The following is a 16,544-nucleotide window of genomic DNA, read 5'->3' as shown; positions in this document are numbered from 1 at the left end:
TAAGAACATAAGAAATAGGAGCAGGAGTAGGCCATCTAGCCCCGAATAATCTACGTATCCCAGGACACTGATCTACGTATCCCAGGACACTGATGGTAGAGGGATGTTTCTGTGACTGGAAGTCTGTTTCCAGTGGGGTTCTGCAGAGCTTGGTGCTGAGGCCCTTGCTATTTGTGATGTGCATTAATGTTTTGGACTTAAATGTAGGGGGCATGAACAAAAAGTTTGGGGATAACATGAAAATTGGTAGGGTGGTAAATAGTGAAGAGGATAGCCAAAGATTGCAGGAAGATGGCACGGCGGCACAGTGGTTAGCCTTGCAGCCTCACAGCACCAGGAACCCGGGTTCAATTCCAGCCTCGGGTCACTGTCTGTGTGGAGTTTGCACATTCTCTCCGTGTGCTCTGGTTTCCACCCATAGTCCAAAGATGTGCGGGTTAGGTGGATTGGCCATGCTAAATTGGCCCTTAATGTCAGAGGGATTATCAGGGTAAATGTGTGGGGTTACAGGGATAGGGCCTGGGTGGGATTGTTGTCGGTGCAGACTTGATGCGCCGAATGGCCTCCTTCTGCACTGTAGGGATTCTATGATTCTATGATATCCATGGATTGGTCAGGTGGGCAGATTACGAGGGGCATAGATAGGGTGGGTAGGAAGGCACTTTTTCCATTAGTAGAGGAGTCAATATCCAGGGGGCATCGATTTAAGGTAAGAGGTTGAAAGCTAAGAGGAGAGTTGAGGAGAAACCTTTTCACTCAGAGGGTGGAGGAGTCTGGAACTCACTGCCTGAAAGGGAGGTTGAGTCAGAAACTCTCAGAACGTTTAAGAAGTAATTAGATATTTACTTGAGTTGCAATACCCTCCAGGGCTATGGGCTAGAAAATGGGATTAGTGTAGTGAGATCTTTGTTGACTGACATGGCATGATGAGCTGAATTGCCTCCTTCTGTGCTGTAAATGTCTAATAATTTATAAAAGGTTGAGTAGGTTGGGCCTATACTCATTGGAGTTTAGAAGAATGAAAGGTGATTTCATTGAAACATGTAAGATTCTTAGGGGTTTAACAGAGTGGATGCTGAGGGGATGTTTCTCCTTGTACAGAAATCTAGAAGTAGTGGGTACCATTTAAAAAAAGGGCTATCCCATTTTAGACAGAGAGAAGGAGGAATTTCTTCTCTCAGAGGGCTGTTAGTCTTTGAAATTCTCTTCCCCAGAAAGCAATGGAGGCTGAGATCATGAATATTTAAGGCTGAGTTAGACTGATTTTTGATCAAAATTGGGGTCAAAGGTTATGGGAGACAGGCAGGAAGCCAGAGTTAAGGCCACAATCAGATCAGCCATGACCTTATTGAATGGCGGAGCAGGCTCAAGGGCCTAATGGCCGACTCCTGATTCACTTCTTATGATCGCAATTTTGACTAAAGCACAAAAGAATGAGCTGTATAATTTCACCAGGGCTGCGCTAAGCAGCTGGAGTGCTCACACACAAGTTTGAAAAATGGATTTGTACCCGTGGCTCATACAAAATACCACAAAATGTATTGCAGCCAGTTTGTCACAAAAAGGCCATCAAGAAAATCATGGATTTGTGCAGAGCCTTTCACAACTTAGACACCATGAAACACTTTGCACCAAGGAAGTGATTTTGAACATTTTGTAGAATCTTGAAATGTATTCACTCTGGTATTGTCAGGAACACAGCAGCCAATTTGCATACAACCACATGCAGCAAAGTTCATTTGTATTAGGGGTTTGTCGGGGGATAAATATTGGCCACGGCACTTCAGGAAGTGCCATGGGATCTTTGTAGATCCACTGTAAAGGCGGCACAGTGGCACAATGGTTAGCACTGCTACCTCACATTACCATGGACCCAGGTTCAATTCCTGGCTTAGGTCACTGTCTATGTGGAGTCTGCATGTTCTCCGTGTATCTATGTGGGTTTCCTCCAGTGCTCTGGTTTCCTCCCACAGTCTAAAAGACATACTGGTTAGGTGCATTGGCCATGCTAAATTCTTCCTCAGTGTACCCGAACTGGCGCCGGAGTGTGGCAACTGGAGAATTTTCACAGAAACTTCACTGCAGTGTTAATGTAAGCCTACTCGTGACTAATAAATAAACTTTACCTCAAATGGCAAACCGGACCTTGGTTTAGTGTCTCACCTGAAAAACAGCACCTGCAGCAGTGCCGCACTGTATTGAAGTGTCAGCCAACATTATGTGCCTAAAGGTGAAACAACCATCTTCTGACACAGAAGCATGCGTATTACCACCTGAGTCACAGCTGATATATTTGCAAGGGGGCTTAGAAGTATATTGTAGAGCCATCTGGGGAAAAAAACTTCGCCAAACAAGAAACAACATTTTCCACAGGACTAGGAACTTTGTATAACACTTCAGAATGCAATTATACAATATAAAGTGATAGTAGTTCTCAAAATTAACATAATCCTTGCTGAGTAAGCCTTTCATGGATAGCCTCATCATTCTTCACCACATCCTCTCACATCAGCACATCTACGGAGATCCATCAAGGATGCAAAAAGACAGTGCCGGACCAAGCTAGAGTCCCAGGCTAGCCACACAGACTCCCGCTGACTATTGCAAGGTCTTCAAGACATAACAGGCTACAAGATGAAAGCATGTAGAATCACTGGCACCAATGCACCCCTCCTCGATGAGCTCAACGCATTCTATGCCCGTTTTGAGCAAGAGGTCAGATAGAGCATGCCCTCCACTCTGGAAGCCTCGGCTGAACCGGTATCCGAGGTCGCCATTGCAGACGTCAGATCAGCCTTCTCGAAGGTCAATCCACGGAAAGCGACTGGCCCGGATGGGGTACCCGGACGAGCACTCAGATCCTGCGTGGACCAGTTGGCAGGGGTATGCGCAGACGTCTTTAACCTCTCTTTACTCCAATCTGAAGCCCTTATCTGCTTCAAGCAGACAATCATCATCCCAATACCAAAAAAAAGCCAGGCAGCGTGCCTTAATGACTATCGTCCGATGATTCTGACATCCATCATTATGAAGCGCTTCGAAAGGTTAGTCATGGCATGAATCATTTCTGGCCTCCCAGATTGCCTGGATCCACTACAGTTCGCCTATCGCTGCAACAGGTCCACCGCGGACGCCACCTCCCTGGCCCTGCACTCAACCCTGGAACACCTAGATAACAAAGACACTTATGGCAGACTCCTATTTATTGATTATAGCTCAGCCTTCAACACCATTATTCCTACAAAACTCATCTCCAAACTCCGTGGTCTGGGGCTCGGCTCCTTTCTCTGCGACTGGATCCTAGACTTCCTGATCCACAGACCATGATCAGTAAGGATAGGCAACAACACCTCCTCCACGATCATCCTCAACACCGGTGCCCCACAAGACTGCATCCTCACTCCTTACTACTCCTTATACACTAATGACTTTGTGGCCAAATTCCCCTCCAATTTGACTTTCAAGTTTGTTGATGACACCACAGTACGGGTCAGATCTCCAATGATGAGATGGAGTACAGAAAAGAGATACCGAATCTGTTGAACTGGTGTGACGAAAATGATCTCTCCATAAATGTCAGAAAAACGAAGGAGATAGTCATCGACTTCAGGAAGCGCAGTGGAGGACATGCCCTTGTCTACATCAATGGGGGCAAAGTGGAAATGGTCGAGAACTTCAAGTTTTTAGGTGTCCAGATCACCAACAACCTGTCCTGGTCCATCCATGCCGATGCTATAGTCAAGAAAGCCCACCAATGCCTCTACTTTCTCGAGAGGCTAAGGAAATTTGGCAAGTCCGCTTTGACTCTCACCAACCTTTACAGGTGCACCATAGAAAGCATTCTTTCTGATTGTATCACAGCTTGGTGTGGCTCCTGCTCTGCCCAAGACCGCGAGAAACTACAAAGGGTCATGAGCGAAGCCCTGTCCATCACGCAAACCAGCCTCCCATCCATTGACTCTGTCTACACTTCCCACTGCCTCGGAAAAGCAGCCAGTATAATCAAGTACCCCATGCACCGCGGACATTCTCTCTCCCATCTTCTTCCATCGGGAAAAAGATACAGAAGTCTGAGGTCACGTACCAACTGACTCAAGAACAGCTTCTTCCCTGCTGCCATCAGACTTTTGAATGGACCTACCTCGTAATAAGTTCATCGTTTTCTACACCCTGGCTATGACTGTAACACTACATTCTGCATCCTTTTCTTTCCTTCTCTTTGAACAATATGCTTTGCCTGTATAGCGTGCAAGAAACAATACTTTTCACTGTATGCTAATACATGTGACAATAATAAATCAAATCAAATCAAGTCAGCAATCGAACACATTCAATCTAACTTTACATTTAGAAGTTTTGTCAATCTTGTCATAATCGAGACTTCTGTAAAATACTTCAATTATCATAGCATTAAGTTGAATATGGAACAGGTCTGACTATATATGAATCTGAATCTGAAGTCCACCAAGAAACCACCAACTTGCAACTATTTTAAAATCAGCATAAAGTGTTGCTGAAAGTACCGTAATTTTTAAACAAAGCCTGTGAACGGTTTGCTGAGAATACGTGAACAATGCAATACTGCTATCCCTGAGTCAATTCTTATGTGTGTGCATCCAGACATTATTGTCCAAATAAATCACTGGAAAGGCTGTTCAGTAATATAAACAAGCCTTTCCTCCTGCATTTCGTTAAAACAACTGCTTATGTTGTCAGCAAATAAATACAGAATCTTAATTAAGTTTTGGCAGTATTTTCACAAGTTGGATTTTAATTAGCAGCTGTGACATATGCTGCCATTCCTGAACATTTCTGTTTGTTAGATCACTGAATCATTCAAAAGCTTCTTCTATTATGTATGCATCTCAGGTTATTTATCACATAAGACAGAGTGATGTTCTGTTGCATGATGATCAGAAGGTACCTTCTGTGGTGGACTGACTGCCATGTTGGGTTAGAATATTGGATTCCAATCTCTTGAAGCAAAGTTAAATCACAGGCTAGATAGTTATCAAGATTTCCATTCCATCCTGTGAATGGGGAGTTGAGCTCTAAACCTGTCTGCATGTTCTGGTGGATAAGTTGCTCATAATGTTACTTAAAATGAGCACGAAGTTCTTCCAGTATTTTAGCCAATATTCCTCCATTAAAGGCAGATTAACTTTCATCTCACTGTTATTTGTGAGATCCTGTGCCACCCAAAAGGCTGCTGTATCTACTCATATATGCAAAATGTAACTTTTTCTACCTGTATCTAATGTGTTTTGAAGTTTCAAGTTGGTTTCTTTAGGACATCAACTCAGATTACAAAACCGCACCAATATTTAGAGTAGAATCATAGAATCCCGACAGTGCAGAAGAAGGCTATTCAGCCCTTCAAGTCTGTACCAACACAATCCCACCCAGGCCCTATCCCCATAACCCCAAGCATTTACCCTAGCTCGTCCCCCTGACACCAAGGGGTAATTTAGCACGGCCAATTCACCTAACTCGCATGTCTTTGGACTGTGGGAGGAAACCGAAGCACCCGGAGGAAACCCACGCAGACACGGGGCGAACGCGCAAATTCCACATGGACAGTGAACCAAGCCAGCAATCGAACCCAGGTCCCTGGCGCTGTGAGGCAGCAGTGCTCACCACTGTGCCACCATGCCGCCCAATTTAAAGTTAAATTCATCCAGTAGAATTATTATTGTGCAAAATTATTTGAAATATATTCTCAAAATATTTCAATGGTTTCTAATCTTGACTGGGAAGCTTTTAGTAATGGTGATTTTAGTGAAATTTAGGCTGCAGTATTGAAGAATACTTTATGCTACGTGAGTTATTTAAATTTTGAAAACATTCAGGCTGCCAATTTGAAGGAGGGTTTTTAGCATGATGGAATTGACCTTGTACTTCCAGCAAACTTGCTGAAAATTCTACAACATTATTTTCAATCCTCAAAACACATGATGCACCTTCACCAACTTTAGCTCCACAAAACTTCAGAGAGGTGGGGACAATATCTGTTCCATCATCTAGTCCGCTTACAAGGATATACTGTAAGGGGGTCAATAAAGTTGAAGTTAGAACATTAACAGAACATTTTCTCTCTGATTTATTTGAAACTTGTTTGAAGCAAAATAGTCCAAGGGAAAATAAATCTGCTCAGGCAGCTGAGAGCTTTCAGTGAACATTTAGAATTGTAAGTGCTGAGCTTTCTTTTAATTCAATAAAAATATGTTTGGACTGAACAGCTGGAATTAGTTTTGCAATTGACTTACAAACAGGTAAACTAACCAAGCATGTCCTGATGACTAGAAATCTAAAATGTCTATTCTCCCTGTGTTTCATCTATTTCTTTGGATTTGTCATATCACAGTACGTTAGTGCTTAAGACAGACTGTACTTGCTTGTGGACTAATTTGGTCCAACCAGTGGTGAAATAGACATTGTTAGCACTGGTGCCAATTCTTGCAGTGGAGGTTTGGCAGTCACCCACTTTGCGTGTGATGTACAACCTTACGAATTTTTGAACTAACATTCTGGAAACAATTAAACTATGTAAGAAGTTCCTTTCAAATTCCCTGAGTGTTTAACAAATGCCATTTGGTTATCCACCATTTTTTTTAACAAATGGCTTGGCATTTCACGCTCTAAGCGAGTGATCTTGGTCAGTATTCACTGCCAGGCAACAGCTTAGTGTTGTAGATAATTTAAAAAGCGTACAATTTGTTAAGAAGGTTTTTCTTCCACTCACTCAACAGCAAGGCTTAAATAAAAGCCGCATTAAAAGTCACACATGCAATGTTCTGCACATTCAGCAGGTGCATTTTTCATAGTTGAAAAACTATAATTAGAATAACAATATTGGTGTCAAATTTGGGGTTTTAAGGCTGGCAATCACTGTCAGTGATGTTATTGTACAAACACTGTGCACTTATGTCAATTCTTTCTCTGCTGTTTTAAGAAAAATGCCTAGCCAATGTATTTTAAATTGGTTAAAAACTGTTAGAAACAAGAGAGAGAAATTTGCAATAAGTGCATCAGGTTTAAATGATAAAATTGGCAAGAGTAATTTCCAAACTTTGTTCTTCCCCCCTTAGACAATAATCATAACTGTGACAGGAGAAAACATGATGATGTTAAAATAATCTGGTTTATATTTCAAATTTCCTGCAGACATTTTGAAGGGCCATACATTGATGAAGTTGATTAAAAGGTACAAAGACTATTTTTTAAAGAACATGGAATTTTGCCCAGCTTTTCCTTTGAATATTAAAAAGATGTGAGTTGTTGAAAGCAAATGAAAAAGCAATGAAGGCAAGAGTAAAGAATTTCTGTGTAGCGTGATGACAGTGGAAACTGGATCTGCCAGGTTTCTGCGCTGGCTCATTCTCTTCCAGCTTGGACTCCGAAGTGGCGGGGGTGGGGGGTGGAAGGAGGGTTGTGGGGAAAGCGGTCATAGGTGCCTGCCCCATCTCATTGAGTAACTTTGGGAGCAAACCTGGGTTTTTTTCGTATCAATCAGGAATCCCATCAGCTTCCCCTGAACTGCCTCACTGAGAGAGTTGGATTACCTTTAGCAAGATGCCCCTACATTTTCTGAGGTGAATGAGTCTTTTTTCTGTTTAATTTAGGCCTTGGTGTCCCTACCTCCTGAAAGTAGTACGCCACCCCAAGCACCATTTCCAGTGTGGTAGACACTTTTATTGCACAACTTTCGGAATTGAAATCTATTATATTTAAATAACCTTTTCACAAAGATTAAAGCAAAATATTGCAGATGCTGGAATCTGAAACAAAAACAGAAAATGCTGGAAAATCTCAGCAGGTCTGACAGCATCTTTAGAGAGAGAATAGAGCCAAATTTTTGAGGCTAGATGACCGTTCATCAGAGTCTATAGGAAGAGAATCCACTTTCTTGACAGGTAAAATGCAGGCAGCTCAGGTTTTCACAGAAGGTTATCACTAATATATGCAGCCTCCTGGAACCAGAGCTCCTTGCCAGCAGACCAGGTGGGCACACATTGTCAGTGACTCTATAGGTGCCTGTCCCAAAAACACCACAGGTCTGGGTCTCTTCCTAGAAATAGAAACCCTACAGTACAGAAAGAGGCCATTCGGCCCATCGAGTCTGCACCGACCACAAAACCACCCAGGCCCTACCCCCATATCCCTACATATTTACCCACTAATCCCTCTAACCTACACATCTCAGGACACTAAGGGCAATTTTTTTTAGCATGGCCAATCAACCTAACCCGCACATCTTTGGACTGTGGGAGGAAACCGGAGCACCCGGAGGAAACCCACGCAGACACGAGGAGAATGTGCAAACTCCACACAGACAGTGACCCAAGCCGGGAATCGAACCCAGGTCCCTGGAGCTGTGAAGCAGCAGTGCTAACCACTGTGCTACCGTGCCACCCGTTCCTGAGGTTGTGTTCTCTCTTCTCTTGCAAGGTTTGAAAGCAGAGAGTTATGAATGTTATAAATGGCTTGTATGGAGAACAGGGAAGGTGGAGCGTGACTGTGAGGCACATGAGATGGCACAAGGGTGAGAGTGTGTGTGCGTGCTGGCCATTCAGATAGGAATGTGAGGTTATTTGAAATCAAATAAACGTGGTGTCGTGTGACCTCTCACCTTGTCCACCCCAATCCAACACCAGCATCTCCACATCTTCTGCACTGTAGGGATTATATAATTCTTTTATGATAAATGTCCATTTTCCAACAGGAGTCACTGGGCAGCAATTAGAAGCTGCAAACTTGGATTATCTTTATCCCAGGCAAGTAGTGCTGAAACCAATTATGGTGGTCCTTCCATTAACCAACCTGAAATCAATAAACTTGGCACGAGCTAGAGGAACATTTTTACTGTTTTTTTCTTTTCTTGGCAAAACAAAGACAATTCTCAGCTTGGAATATTTAGATTATTCTTTAGTAAATTGATTCCATAAACTAATAAATATGTAGAAAACTTGGAGAGAAATTGATTGTTGTTGCATTTATTTTCCAGGTGATAAACATGAACAGAAGGAACCTAGCTTGGGGCCCAATGCCCCATGTCTGATCTGTATCTGCATTACAGCCACTACTTCAGCAGTAAAGGCAGCTTTGCAGGTGATCCCGGATGGTCAACCACAACAGCGTCAGGTCCTTACACATGTGGGTGGCCTAATGCATATGTACAAGTTGGTGTGAAGTGAATAGAGCCTCGGTACTGGATGCCAAAGCAGCTGGAGTACTTTTTTAACTCCTTAGGCTCCTTAGGCTCCTTAGTCTTCCTAAACTGCTCCACCCATAAACCCATTCCAACCCTCAGCTTGGGAGTTACCTTAAAATCACTATTAGTGGTAATATACAATATACAACTGCTGTAGATTTAAAAAGGTTCATGAGGTCTGAGCATGAATCTCAGATTGATTTTGAGCTCTCAGATTAAGATTCACACTGTCAGCCTGTTGCTTTTTATGGACCTGAAAGATTATTTTCCACCACCCCCCCCAACTAATGTTTATTTATGACTAGTTTGACAATGCTCTTTATTTACCAAGGTGTGTACTTTACAGAGCGGCACGGTGGCACAGTGGTTAGCACTGCTGCCCCACAGCGCCAGGGACCAGGGTTTGATTCCCGGCTTGGGTCACTGTCTGTGTGAAGTCTTCATGTTCTCCCCGTGTCTGCGTGGGGGTTTCCTCCGGGTGCTGCAGTTTCCTCCCACAATCCGAAAGACATGCTGGTTAGGTGATAGATTTTGGTGAAGGGACTTCTGCCTTCAAGGATTTATTACACTCCATTCCCCCCTCTTTTAGTTTAAAGCCACAGCACTCCTGATATGATTTCCCATTTTATGTGGTGCTTTTCCCAACGAAACAGCTGCCTCCTGAATCTCACACCATCCTTTGAGCCACACATTTATTTCACTAACCTGCTTGATTTCATGTCAGTTGTTGCCTGTCTGATGCAACAATCTATGATGACTATCTTTGCAGAATAGCATTCTTACTTCTACCTATGTCATTGCTTCCGACATGGACCATAACAACTGGATCCAGCCCATCTTCAACATTGGAACCATACAGGCAACACAACCTTTGGAGCTCCTGATTGCAACTGCAGAGAACTGTATCTACCACTCATACTATATTGATATCCCTATCACCATCGCATTCTGTTCCACATCCTCACACCTGAATGGCATCCTGCACCTTGGTGCCATGGTCAGTTTGCCAATCAATCCTGCAGCCCTCCTTCTCATTCACACAAGCAGCCAGTACCTCACACCTATAGTTTAAAGTGAGGGTCTGAAACTCCACTATACCTGCTGGACTCACAGTCACACTCTCCTGTCACTGACAATTGAACAATTACAACGGGTCTGCTTAATGTAAAGTGTTTGCTTTCTAGGCCAAACTGTGCAAATAACTTAAATTAAAGCAAAATATTGCGGACGCTGGAATCTGAAACATAAACAGCAGATGCTGGAAAATCTCAGCAGGTCTGACAGGATCTGTGGAGAGAGAATAGAGATAACAGGGGCGATCCTACCATTACACCCCACCGGCTGATGGGCGGGATGAGCCGGTAAGATCATGTGAGAACCAAGAAATCAGGTTCATGCTTGATTTCTCGCCTCTCGCCATCTTACCGGCACCAGATATACAGCGAGGTTGGCCTCATGCCCATTTCCAGTGCGAGGCTGAATAAATTACTTAAATGAAATTTAAATCTATTTTGCATGTAATTAGTGAGCCCAGGACACTATCATCCAGGCTCACTTGCCTTTGTGGCCTTGCTGGGAGATGTTCTCACCGGTGAGAATCACAGCTGGTCTCCAGAAACGTGGACCAGTGCTTTTTCTTGCCAATTTGTGTGCTTCATCCTTGAATCTGATATTATCTCTAATTTCCCCTGCAAGCCTTGGTTTGGCCACAATTCCATTGCCACTCTTGCGCCAAACAGGAATAAACTACTTCTGGAGTTCACTTATTTATACTTTAAATCTCTGCCATTATCCACTGTCTTTCCTTTTAGTAATGTTTCCCAGTCCATCATGGCCAATGCATGTCTCATAGCATCATATGCATCACTGACATCATTCGGTCATGTGTTACGACTCTTTCTTTCTCTCTCTGAGAGAGAGAGGTGGGAACACCATTCTAGGAGCAACATGTCTACTCTGTAACCTGTTCAGAAGTAGTAGAAATAAACAGGTGTTCATCAGACATCAGATTATGACTACAGCCTGTCTATTAACCAAGTACCATGCGTTGAGTCCATAGCCAATGAATCCCAGAACATCCAGCTCAAAAGGCCTGAGCCAAAGTTGCTCAAGCTGTAACAAACTGCCACAGATATAGTGGTCAGTGATCATATTGCATTACACAATCTCCCACATATTGCACTTACCAGACATGACCTGCCCTGTCATGTTATATATTTATCTATTCACGGGATGTGGACGTCACTGATGAGGCCAACATTTATTGCCCATCCCTAATTGCTTTGAGATAGTCGGGGTGCACCACTTTCTTAAAATGCTGCAATCCATGTGATATAGGTACATTCACAGTGCTGTTAGGGAGAGAGTTCCAGGAGTTCGACCCAACCACACTGGAGAAATTATGATATATTTCCAAGTCAGGATGGTGAGTGGCTTGGAGGGGAACTTGAAGTTGGTGGTGCATCTGCTGGCCTTGTCTTTCTAAGTAGTAGAGGCCATAGGTTTGGAAAGTGCTATTGAAGGAGCCTTGGTTGCTGTAGTGCATCTTGTAGATGGTACACACTGGTGTCAGTGGTGGAGGGACTGAATGTTTAAAGTGGTCGATGGGATGCTGATAAAACAGATTGCTTTTCTCCAACTGGTGTCAATAATCTTGAGTGTTGTTAGAGCTGCGCTCATCCAGGCAAAAGGAGAGTATTCCATCACACCCCCGACTCATGCTTTATAAATATTGGGCAAGCTTTGGAGAGTCAGAAGATGAGTTTCTCACTGCAGAATTCCCAAACTTTGACCTGCTCTTGTAGCCATAGTATTTATATGACTAATCCAGTTCAGTTCTTGGTCAATGGTAACCACCAGTTGTTTATGGCAGGGGATTCACGAGGGCAAATAGTTGGATTCCCTGTTCTTGGAGATGGCCATTGCCTGGCACTTGTGTGGTGTGAATGTTACTTGTCACTTATCAGCCAAAGCCTGAATGTTGTTCAGGTCTTGTTGAATATGGACACAAACTGCTTCAGTATCTGAGGAGTTACGAATGGTGTTGAAAATTTGTGACATCATCTGCAAACATCCCCACTTCTGACCTTATGCAGTAGCTGAAGATGGTTGGGTCTAGGTCACTATCCCTGAGGAACTCCTGCAATGATGTCCTGGGACTGAAATAATTGGCCGTCAACAACTGCAATCATGTTCCTTTGCACTATGCATGACTCCAGCCAGTGGAGAGTTTCCCTCTCATCCCCATTGACCTTTGTTTTGCTAGGACTCCTTGATACTACACATAGTCAAAGGCTGCTTTGAGTTCAGCTCTTCTGTCTATTTTTGGACCAAGGCTATAATGATATCAGGCGCTGATTAGCCCTGGTGGAACACATACTGTGATCCGCTTATTGCTGAGTAAGTGTCACTTGATAGCATTGGCAAGGACCCCTTCCAACTCTTGCTAAAGTGTGTTGGAACAACTTGGCTAGGGCAGCAGTTAGCTTTGGAGCACAGGTCTTCAGGTCTTCTATTATTGGTATGTTGTGAGGGCCCATAGCCTTTGGAGAATTAAGCCTTTTCTTGGTTGGTTGCATTTACTGCCAATGTGGTGGATGCAGAGTTGTACCATTTTAATCCAAGACGTTTTTTCAAGTGTTGGAGATCAGAACTGTACTCATTCCCCCTCAGCCGGATACTCATCCTTTCCATTTAACTTCTCATTTTTAAGCTTAATTCGAATTCTCAGCAATGCCAATGAGAACTAAAACCAACTGTCTATATTTTATTTATAAAATGTCTATTGGTGTCAGAATTTTAAGGAGAAGAGGAAAAAAGGGGAAAAAATTGAATAAGAATATTTAGGTGGTGGGGAGAAAAGAATTCTTAAGGAAAACCTGCCTGAAAATCTACAAGAGGAATGACAGTATTGCTCCAAAACAACAGGACTGCTCCTGGCACTTACTTTAAATGGAAAAGTAAAATTGGATACCCTGACCTGCCAGAATAAATTTTACAATTCACACAATCATCCAAAGAGATGGTGTACCAGGAACAAAGTCTTGGGGCAATTGTTTTCTGCATAAGTGCGCATAGACAGATGAAGTGGAGATGTCGGCGTTGGACTGGGGTGGGCACAGTAGGAAGTCTCACAACACCAGGTTAAAGTCCAATAGGTTTATTTGGAATCACGAGCTTTCGGAGTGCTGCTCCTTCATCAGATGAGTGGTGCTCTGAAAGCTCGTGATTCCAAATAAACCTGTTGGACTTTAACCTGGTGTTGTGAGATTTCTTACCAGATGGGTATCTAACGTGGTCATCATGCTATGGCAAGTGTGCTTGATATCATGTGGAGTCAGTCAGATAGGTTGAAGTCTGGCATCTGTGGTGCTGGGGACCTCAGGAGGAAGACGAGATGGATCATCCACTTGGCACTTCTGAGCTGAAAATGGCTGCAAATGCTTCAGCTTTGTCTTTGTCTTGTGGGTTTCCCCTATCATTGAAGATGGAGATATTTGCGACGCCTCCTCCTTCAGTTATTTTTCAGTATAATCTTATTTATTTAGTTAATAAGCCAACAATTTAGCAAAGTAAACTAATAGAACATTTCAGTTTCTTAGCTTAGAGACAAAGGAAAAACTCTACACAGTTGCTGACAGTAAAACACAAAGAATAAAAAGGAGCACCTCCTGCCTCTTCTGCACTGAATTCTTATTTGCACCAAATTTAGCTTTTTTTTTTACAATCACTCTGTCTACTTAATTAGAGAATTTATGACTCACGCCCAAATTATAATTTCTCTGTCAGCTTCCTGCTACAATAATTAACACCTATTCAGGCAGCCACTTTCATCTGATTGACAGTTAACTGCCACTGACAGGCAATCTTTGTTATCTAGGTATCTCAGCTAGTCTGCAGGTTTTTACAGTTCTAAAGTTCTATGTAAATTCTAAATGTTAAACTAAATTTCAGCTTGAAGAAATATTTACCAGAGAAAACCCGTTTTCACAAAATTTCTGACTTAAGCATTCTGTTTGCAAAACACTCAGTCCCCCATCGCCCTGTGCTCCACATTCTGTGGGATAAGAAATACTGTCTTGATTGAATAATAAATAAAAGGTAATCTCTATTTAAAAGTTTGATGTAACATTCATTCTCAAGAGTCTTTTAGAATATAGTCTTCAGGCTGCACCTCAATAATATTATGGATATCTGCCAAGAGTGGAGTAAAATTGGGAATGATTGATTTACCATATATCGTGCAGTTTGTATTGTGAGGCTGGAAGCTGGGGAGGCACGATGGTCAGCACTGCTGCCTCACAGTGCCAGGGACCTGGCTTCGATTTCCAACTTGGGTCACTGTCTGTGTGGAGTTTGCACATTCTCCCCGTGTCTGCATGGGTTTCCTCCGGGTGCTCCGGTTTCCTCCCACAATCTAAAGATGTACAAGTTAGGTTGATTGGACATGCTAAATTAACCCTGAGTGTCCCGGGACGTGATAGGCTAGAGGGATTAGCAGTGTAACAAAGCGAGGATAGGGCCTGGGTGGGATTGTTGTCAGTGCAGACTCGATGGGCCGAATGGCCTCCTTCTGCACTGTAGAGTTTCTATTTGTTTATTACTATTTCTGCGCATCTGAGAGGGATATTAATACAAGGTAACTCATTCCTCGCCAGACATAAGGGACATGAATTTAACTCTTTGTTAAAAATCTTGGTCCACTCAGTCACAATTAGGAATCTGTATAAATCTGTGCTCACAGTCCCATTCTCTGACTGCACCCATTTTTTCCACATCCCTTCTCTTCATGAAATTAACGATTTAGTGCCAAGTTAGGCACAGTTCTTTGCCGTGGGCTCATGACACTTTGCAAATTGGGCTATGATAAACCAAATTCATTTTGCCTAAGATCCCCCCAAAGAAAACCTCATTCCATCTGCGTTGACTGATTTAAACTCAGATTCTGAAATAAAAGGCCAATGTCTAATGTATTGCACCAATTCAACCCTTTTTTTCTTCAATCTGAATTTGCTTTGCAGTGGGTTCGATCAGAGTTTTATTTGCATGAGAAGGCAGTGAGGAATTTCTACTGAGCCACAAGTTATGCATGTATAATCAAAGCCTGACAACCAAGAAATTTAGTCATTTAGTTATTTTTAACGGACAATACTTTTTGTTATTTTGTGCCCCCAGAAACTCCACCTGGCAGTTATGTCCCCATCTTCCATTTATGTTACATTTCCTCTTGACAATATAACTTTGACCACAGATTTATGCTTGAAATTGGATTTTGCAATCAGCTGCAAAGGAACAGCGCTCTCCACTTACCTCACTGACAGATACACACAAAGTTTTCATGTATCACACAAAAACAGAAAATGCTGGAAAATCGCAGCGGGTCTGACAGCATCTGTGGAGAGAGAATAGAGCCAACGTTTCGAGTCTAGATGATCCTTCGTCAGAGCTCTGACATCGGGTCATCTAGACTCGAAACGTTGGCTCTATTCTCTCCCCACAGATGCTGTCAAATCTGCTGAGATTTTCCAGCATTTTCTGTTTTTGTTTCAGATTCCAGCGTCCACTGTATTTTGCTTTTATCTTAAGTTTTCATGTATGCTGGATTTCTCTAACCTGCCGTCTGATCCAGTGAAGGATATCTGCCACATCCATTAGAGGGCAAGAAACAGCAAAGCTCATCAACGCAATCCTTGCCAGACACATGCATGGTTGAACCTTAACTTCCTAAAGTGGGAGGGTTGGAGTTATGTCAGGGGTTAAAATACAAAAGATCTGGAAATGGGACCAGCACTACCTCAAACTGATCCACTTTCAGTATTGCCAGAGGTGGAAGGTGAGCCAGATGACCAACTCAGCTCACAGCTTGGTCATATTAATATTATAATAATATTCTGTGCCTTCAATTCAACAGGCTCCTTGGAAAATAGTCAGTTTAAAAAGAGGCACAGGGGACTGAATCCATGAGTCAAGCTTTTTTATTTGTTCATGGGATGTGTGTGTCACTGTCCAGGCCAGCATTTGTTGTCCATACCTAATTGCCCTTCAGAAGGTGGTGGTGAGCCACTTTCCTGAACCAGAGCAGTCCATGTGGTGTAGGTACACCCACAATGCTTTTAGAGAGGGAGTTCCAGGATTTTGACGCATCAACAGTGAAGGAATAGCAATATAGTTCCAAGTCAGGATGATATATGACTTGAAGGGGAGTTTACTGGTGATGGTATTCCTTGCACTTACTGTCCTTTGGTCTTCTTGGTGGTACGGATCACACGATTTGAAGGTGCTATCAAAGGAGGCTTGGTGAGTTGCTGCAGTGCATCATGTATACAGTAGACAT

General features: G+C 42.9%; 1 protein-coding gene across 1 annotated transcript in view; it reads right to left on the bottom strand.

Moving 5' to 3' along the window:
• Nucleotides 1-11,413, bottom strand: part of LOC144496992 (histone H2B 1.2-like) — a 34,785-nt gene extending 23,372 nt beyond the window's left edge. Inside the window, exon 1 of the mRNA XM_078217708.1 lies at nucleotides 11,398-11,413. The gene's annotated coding sequence lies outside the window, so the exon portion shown is untranslated. The remainder of the gene's footprint in view (nucleotides 1-11,397) is intronic.
• Between the last annotated feature and the right edge of the window lie 5,131 nt (nucleotides 11,414-16,544).

This window comes from Mustelus asterias, chromosome 1 (assembly GCF_964213995.1).
Source record: "Mustelus asterias chromosome 1, sMusAst1.hap1.1, whole genome shotgun sequence".
Lineage (NCBI taxonomy): Eukaryota > Metazoa > Chordata > Chondrichthyes > Carcharhiniformes > Triakidae > Mustelus > Mustelus asterias.
The sequence above is the reverse complement of the archived record's forward strand: the minus strand, read 5'-3'. Positions and strand labels throughout refer to the sequence as shown.